Below are 7,066 nucleotides of genomic sequence, written 5' to 3'. Positions count from 1 at the left end.
CAATTCATAAGCTGTGGTCCTAGTATTTAACTACCAACAATTTTGATTGTATGGTTTTGCTTATGAGCATATGGCAATGTAGAGTTCATCATTTTAGGAACACTACACGCTGTTTCACTGCTGGTACAGCAGCGTGTTCACCCCAGCTGTATACGGCCTGATCCTCCACGCAGTTGCACAACTCTTAGGCAAGTAAAATTCCAGTATTGTCATAAAAATGATGCAACAGAATAACACGTCTGACTCTACTCTGTTTCAGTTCAACCAAAAGCAGCGTGCTATTAGACCTAAACAAATAAAGTCTTTAACAAAGTTTAACTGCAGCTGGAGAAGAAGCTAAGACTTATAACAAAATACCTTTTTTTATTGAAAATCTCAAATGGAAGTAACAGATAGTTGTAAGAAAGCCACTCTGACAATATTGCAGTCTTAAAACCAATATTTACTCAAATATTTAACAGAAGACAGAAATTCCTTTGTATTGTGAGTTGAAGAAATAGAAAACACAATCAGTCTGGCAATCCGTATGAGATTAAAATATCGGCCGTGAATTTAAATGAAATGCCAAATTGCTGAACATAATCAGGAAAAGGTATGAGGAAGAAACAATGTCAGGGAAGAATCTGTAGGTTACAGAGGGCGAAGTATGAAAAAAGTATAGGTACAGTAGCTTTATGCAGAAGAATTCAGGAAGAAGAGGGTATATTAATACTCTCCTGTGACAAAGCAACAGAAAGGATTGAATGCTATAGCAGTGGTGAAATGAAGAAGAAATAAATGAACAAAAAACTACTGGATTTCTGCCAAAGGAGACAATACACTGCAATCAATACGTTTGTCGGATAACATTTGAGCTGTGTTTGTGTAAGTAATAAATAGTGGCCTGAAAAATGGTGGGATATGATGTGATCACAAATGGGAATTTACTAAGTGGAGAGAGTTTACAGAGATTTGGGTCATATTCTGAAAATATTTCCAAAGCTTTTAATTTGTGATGCCAAAATTGGTTTTGTGGTTTATTTGTTCGTTTGGAGGGGTTGTTTGTTTGTTTGTGTTTCTTTACTAATCAATTGCTTGCTGAATAAGCAACAGGTGCAGCAGATCACACGTCAGAAACAGCTTGTTTAATCAGTGCAGCTTGCTTTAACACAGTTTTCCTGAGCAAAGCAGCATTTACTGACTTGTGTGCAATACCGATAACTCTTCCATTTTTTTGTTTTGGAGGAATCAGGCTGAATTTGAGTAGTCTTACAGTGACTGAGCAGGAAGAGTACTGAGAACATGTAAGTAACAAGCTGCCTGTGTCAAAATGAATGAATGGGTTTTCTGAGGTCAAGAGCGAGCTTTAACTCTTATGTCCTGTTCTTAATAATTTCACCACATACTGTTAGTCATGTGGGTATGTGAAAATGTAAAAAAACATTTTAAAAAAACATTTTAAGTGTCTACATGTAGTAGATACAGCTCTAACCATGATATGAGGCAAATGGACAAGATTTGATAATCACTTTCCAGATAAAGCATTCGAAACCGCTACGTTAAAATAGTGATTTCTTTGCGTGACTCTTGCATACTTCTTTCCCCCTCCCCCCCCCGCCGAGTCAGAGTGATTAACGTGTTAACTCATCTTTGAGTACTTGTATTTGACTTCAGCAAACTCACCTTCTTGCTGAGCCAAGTAACAGGTTGATACCCTAGCACCAATGACGGAATTTATACATTTAGGAGGTCTCTGCCACATTGTTTTGTCTCCCCTGAAAGCAATTTCAGAAAAAAATCTCATAGTATTGAAATCATATGGGGCTATTCTGAACTTTACTGAATTCAGTGCAATCTAATTTGAACTTTTTTTCTTTACTTTTTGCTTTAGAGAGGTGAATTTCAACATGCATGGCGTTTACTGCTCTTGCTTACAAGAGCAGTCCATTTCAACAGACCTGAACATACGTAATTATTGCTGACGTTTTAGTTTGACTTTCTGCAAGCTGACTGTATTAGCTTAATGTATTTTCTTTTGGCAGATACAATATTTTGAAGACTATAATTGCACCTGCAGCTCTGTGACATACCAGTAACACATGCCCCTGCCTCAGCCACAGAACAACATGGAAGTGAATGAGTACGATACAGTAAACATGGACTTTGCAAAACCAGCTTGAACGTACACATTGTCTTACAAAACATGCTATACCAAAAATACCAATTAAGTTCTCATAACCAACGTAGATAATGAGGGGTACTACTGCGAAATTGTAGATGAGCAGATAAATAGCTTTCTTGAGATGAAAGATGTTTTACAAAAGTGTTCCAAGGTAATCGAAGTGAATGTAAACATCCAGTGCATCCCTCATCATTTCTGTGTTAACAAGCTTCAGGTTTCCCTTGTTGCTTAACTGCCTCATCAAACATAGGTATATTGTAAGCTATAGCTTATTTTCCAGTAACCATGTGAGTCAGTGTAAGTGATCAGACACAGATAAGAACTTCATGTTCTTCCTGAACATCCTACACACAACTGCAAGAGAACAGACGTTAGAAAACAACAAACTTTCCAAATCCTGAACTACATTTTTAGATAACCAAAGTTCAGCTAAGAACATTTAACAGAGGTTGAACGCAGGTCCCTGCCTTGTGCATTGTATTGTCCATTTACCTGGTAAGCAATGAACAGTATGAGAACAGTACTTCTTCCAGTACTAGAGTTACAAGGCCATGTTGTCTGTAAGCATAATTCCAATTTTCATATAAAATTTGGCTTGTTGTCAATAATGAAGGAGCATTGAGTAAGTATTTTTCCTGTAACTGAATATAAGGAGGTTACCTAAGAAGTGCTAGTCTCTCCACCCATTGTTGTAATTATTGTGTTAGTAAGATATGTAGATTTTTCTACGCTGTTGAAAACTAGGTGCACAGCTGTGGGGAAACTGCACTGAGATTATACCTGTAGATTTGGGGACAGATTTCATCCTGATGCATTTGTCAACATTCTTGCTGTCTGCTCATCCTCTGTATTCTTATTTCTGTCTATTCTTGGAAAAGTCACTTTTTTGTAATATCCTACTGAAAGGTTATTTAGAGAGATGTTAGTGCTACATTTTCAATCGATAGTGCTGCTTTGAAGCTCACCTGACACTTCCTATTGTAAGGCAGTGTGGTCTTTCAGTTATCACCATACCCTAACAATTTGGCTACAACTTCCATGCTACCTCTCTGACTCTTTCTAGAAAAAACCACCGTTACTTTTAGTATTTTCAGAAACAAACTGGAGAAAGGTACTTGCTTACAGTAAATTCTTGAGAGCTTTTCTTCAGAATACTCCAGTGTTTCAGGCTTTACAGCAAGCGCTTGCAGTTTACCAGTAAAGTAGCCTTCACATCAAGTACAACGATACATTTGTGATCCCCTGAAAATCTGTCCAAATTGGCTCAGTTGTATGCCTTTGAAAAATACGTTTGCATGTGGTCACTGCTAGATCTTAAAAGGTAAATTATCTGAAGCCTGTCCTCATTGAGAGGGTTAAGCCTCTTGCAGCTCCTGTGTGGGGCCAGCCTATATATGTGTAATTGTTGTAGGTAAATGAGTATGATAAAAGCCACAGGTCAGCAGGACGAATCATGTAATGGTTGCTCCAGCTGCTTTTCACTGGTTGAGTTGTTGCCCAGATCAAAAAGCAGGAACTGTCTCTCCCATACACTCGTTTGACTACTTTGGTGGCACGTAAATGGATGGAAACATTCGATTCCAGTGAAAATGGAACAAAAATCAAGGGGGAAAGCAGTTCATGATTATGTAATGGGTGGCATGGGAATGCTCAAGAGGATCAAATTAAGATTTTGGGGACAACTTTCAGTTTTATGTTTATTTAGTAGCTATTGGAAAGCTTGGCTTTGCAACGCCAGTAATGGTGTTTTCTGTGATCTACAGTTGAACTGCCGAAGTTGAGTTGCCAGTGGTGGAGGATAGCTGTGATCAAGAGCTGATGGACTGTATAAATCTGTCCTCTCAGTAGTTTGTACACAAAAATCTTGCCTCTCCCATACATTAGTCACACTATTATAGCTATGGTCATCGCTAGTCCAAATGTTGGGTTTTTTTATTAATGCAAGGGGGCTTTTTGGTATTTCTATGGGTTGGGTTAAACTCCATGAGAACTGATGTCCATGACTGTCACCCTTAGTTTACAAACATCTTAAAAGAAAACTCTACTATAAACCCAGAGTGCTGGAACACAAAGAAGCTCCACCCAAAACAAAGGTACATTCAAGGCTAGAGAAGAACATGTGGCTCAAAGAAAAAGTCTACAGAGCTTTGATTAAGTATTTGGTGAGTGGGGAGGAGGTGTTGAACAGTGAGAAGATAATGTCCCTTTGGTCTTCTGGGAAGCGGGACTTTGTACAGTCTTTGGGAATATGCAGGAGTATCCTGTGTATTCAGTACTGCATTAGAAAGAATTCTTGGCTCCAACATCAAGTTATCATTGCTAATTATCCAGGTCAAAACATGCTAACAAACTGTGCTCCTAACAGTTCCCAACCAAGTGGAGAACTGGTCCTGTAATCCAGCGTTTTAGTTACTCATGGTGCTGTTCTGGTGGTACAGTCTGGTTAATAAAGATTTCATGTTTCTTAACAGGGTATGGGGTCAAACCCTGGTGCTCTTCTCTGTTCACCTCAGAAATGGCTGCATGTCAACAACAGAGAGTTGTTAGGCTGCTTATAATATGTTTAAAAAAATTAAAATCTTCAACAGGAAATATACTATATTAAGTCCTAATTATTTATTTCCTTGCATATCATTTTCTCTTATTTTTACTTAGCAGCTATAATTCACACAAGTTTCTTTAATCTAAATTCTAAATAGAATTTTATTATTTTTTCTGGGTATGGGGTCAAACCCTGGTGCTCTTCTCTGTTCACCTCAGAAATGGCTGCATGTCAACAACAGAGAGTTGTTAGGCTGCTTATAATATGTTTAAAAAAATTAAAATCTTCAACAGGAAATATACTATATTAAGTCCTAATTATTTATTTCCTTGCATATAATTTTCTCTTATTTTTACTTAGCAGCTATAATTCACACAAGTTTCTTTAATCTAAATTCTAAATAGAATTTTATTGTATTTTTTCTTTTTTTTTTATCTCATGTGCCTTTGGTACTACAACTTCATACTTTTGAGTATTTCCATTCCTCGGTGTTCCCCGAAAGAAAACACAAGACCCAGGTCAAGTGCACTTTCCTGATCTAGGAGTGTGTACATGCTAGAGCTGAGATGGAAATACAGCCCTCTCTCCGGTAACTGCTCATCCCCTGGAAAATCATGCTATTTGTTGGTGGACATCAATAGCAATCAATGAGCAGCCTATCCTGCCAAATGTATGCTCTTGTAAAATAATGCACTGAAGGATGATCATATTTTAAAATACTTTATTAAATGCTGAATCACTAGTGATCTTTTTAAGAGGAAGAAATTAGTTCAGTAAATTCTTACCAAGATTTCTTAGTACAGTCTGGTATGCCTCCCTTGCTACTCCTCAGAGCGTGTCCCTCTAAGGCATGTCATTTCTATAGGGAAGAGTGCAAGGCAGAAAGCCAAAAAATCTGAAAGATCCCATTATACTGTACTTCCAAAAACTAATCCAAATTAGTTTCAAAGTGGCCTTTGTCAGGTGCCAAACAGAGAAACTTTGTCATTGAATAAATTAACAGAAGAGTCTTCTTTATTAGTGTTTGCACGAAAAAAAGTCTCACCAACATTTGTTGGCACGTATTTGGTACAAGCCCTCACTGATCTTTCGGTTGGGCTGTGTTGGCCCAATGTAGAGACAGGATGGGGACAGGAATGAGAGGCTGAGAGGAGGCAGGCACTGACTTCTGCATCATTGCTGCTAAATGTCAGTTGGGGTCTGTATTAAGCATACACATTTTTAATGCAGCAACACAAAGCTCATTAAGCATCAGTACCTTAAAATTAAAATGAAAGCAGACATACAATGTCAACAATATAGTACCTTCTAAAAGTTTCCAACAGTCATTTTTATCCCCACAAGTTTCTATCCCTGTCTGCATTCTTTATGGGATTTTCTTAACCCTTTCCTGGCCTCTCATTTAATTCCCTTAAGTGTTATTTTTGTTGTTACTACTGATGTTGCTGCTCTTAATATATAGTATCTGATTTGTTTCTGGTAAGGTTCTTGTAAGTATTTTGGCAGTAGACCTTGTAAACTGAACCAGCTATGGGCGAATTTATTAGATCATCTCTGAGAGAGCGCTTCATAAATTGTCAATCACATCTTTTTTTGGTTGAGATAGTTCTCCCTTCCCTGCTGTTTTGGCCTCTTCTGGATGTTACCTGAAAGGGGAAGAGGAACGGTTCTTCTTTTGCTTGAAGCTCCCAATTTGGAGGGGGAAACTACTGAGCATGCAGACTCTGGATGGCATTACATCTACCAGGAAAGCTCACTTACTCCAGTTAGGACTCCTATTGCCATGTATCTGCCACCCTTAACAAGTAAGACAAGCTGGTTTGGGTCAAATAAACTATGGAAGAAAGTACATAATAGAATTTCACACTTGCTCTCTTTGTGGCAGTGATACCTGGTTTAGTTCCTAGAAAATGGGCAGCTTGAATCGCTGTCTCCTCAACTGCATTAAAAACCGGAAGCCATGAGAAAGCTGGATCCTCTTTTCCAGCAAGAAAATCTTTGGCAATTACCAGCTTTTAGTTTTTACTGGGGAAATTATTCACTGTCTGACCAGCCTTGAGGAGCTGATGCCATGGGGAAAACATGGCATTTTATTTCTGTTTTTGTTTCTAAGCACTCTAACTGCTAAAAAAGCTGAAATTACTGTAGACGTTTCAGGGATTGGGGCTGTCCTCACACCAGGCAGGAAGGCGGGGAGCCAGCCCTGCTATCGGCCCATGCCGAGCTGAAGGCGGCAGCCCTGGCTCGGGCAGATAAATGTCAGTGAGCCCCGCACTGGCCTCTGCTGAAGTCGGGAGCTGTGTTTTGCCTCGCATCTGTGAGCGGAGGCTCTGCCCCGAGCCTCCATACCCCCGCGGGGAGGC

This window comes from Aptenodytes forsteri, unplaced genomic scaffold (assembly GCF_000699145.1).
Source record: "Aptenodytes forsteri isolate BGI_AS27 unplaced genomic scaffold, ASM69914v1 Scaffold257, whole genome shotgun sequence".
NCBI lineage: Eukaryota > Metazoa > Chordata > Aves > Sphenisciformes > Spheniscidae > Aptenodytes > Aptenodytes forsteri.
This window is presented reverse-complemented; position numbering follows the sequence as displayed.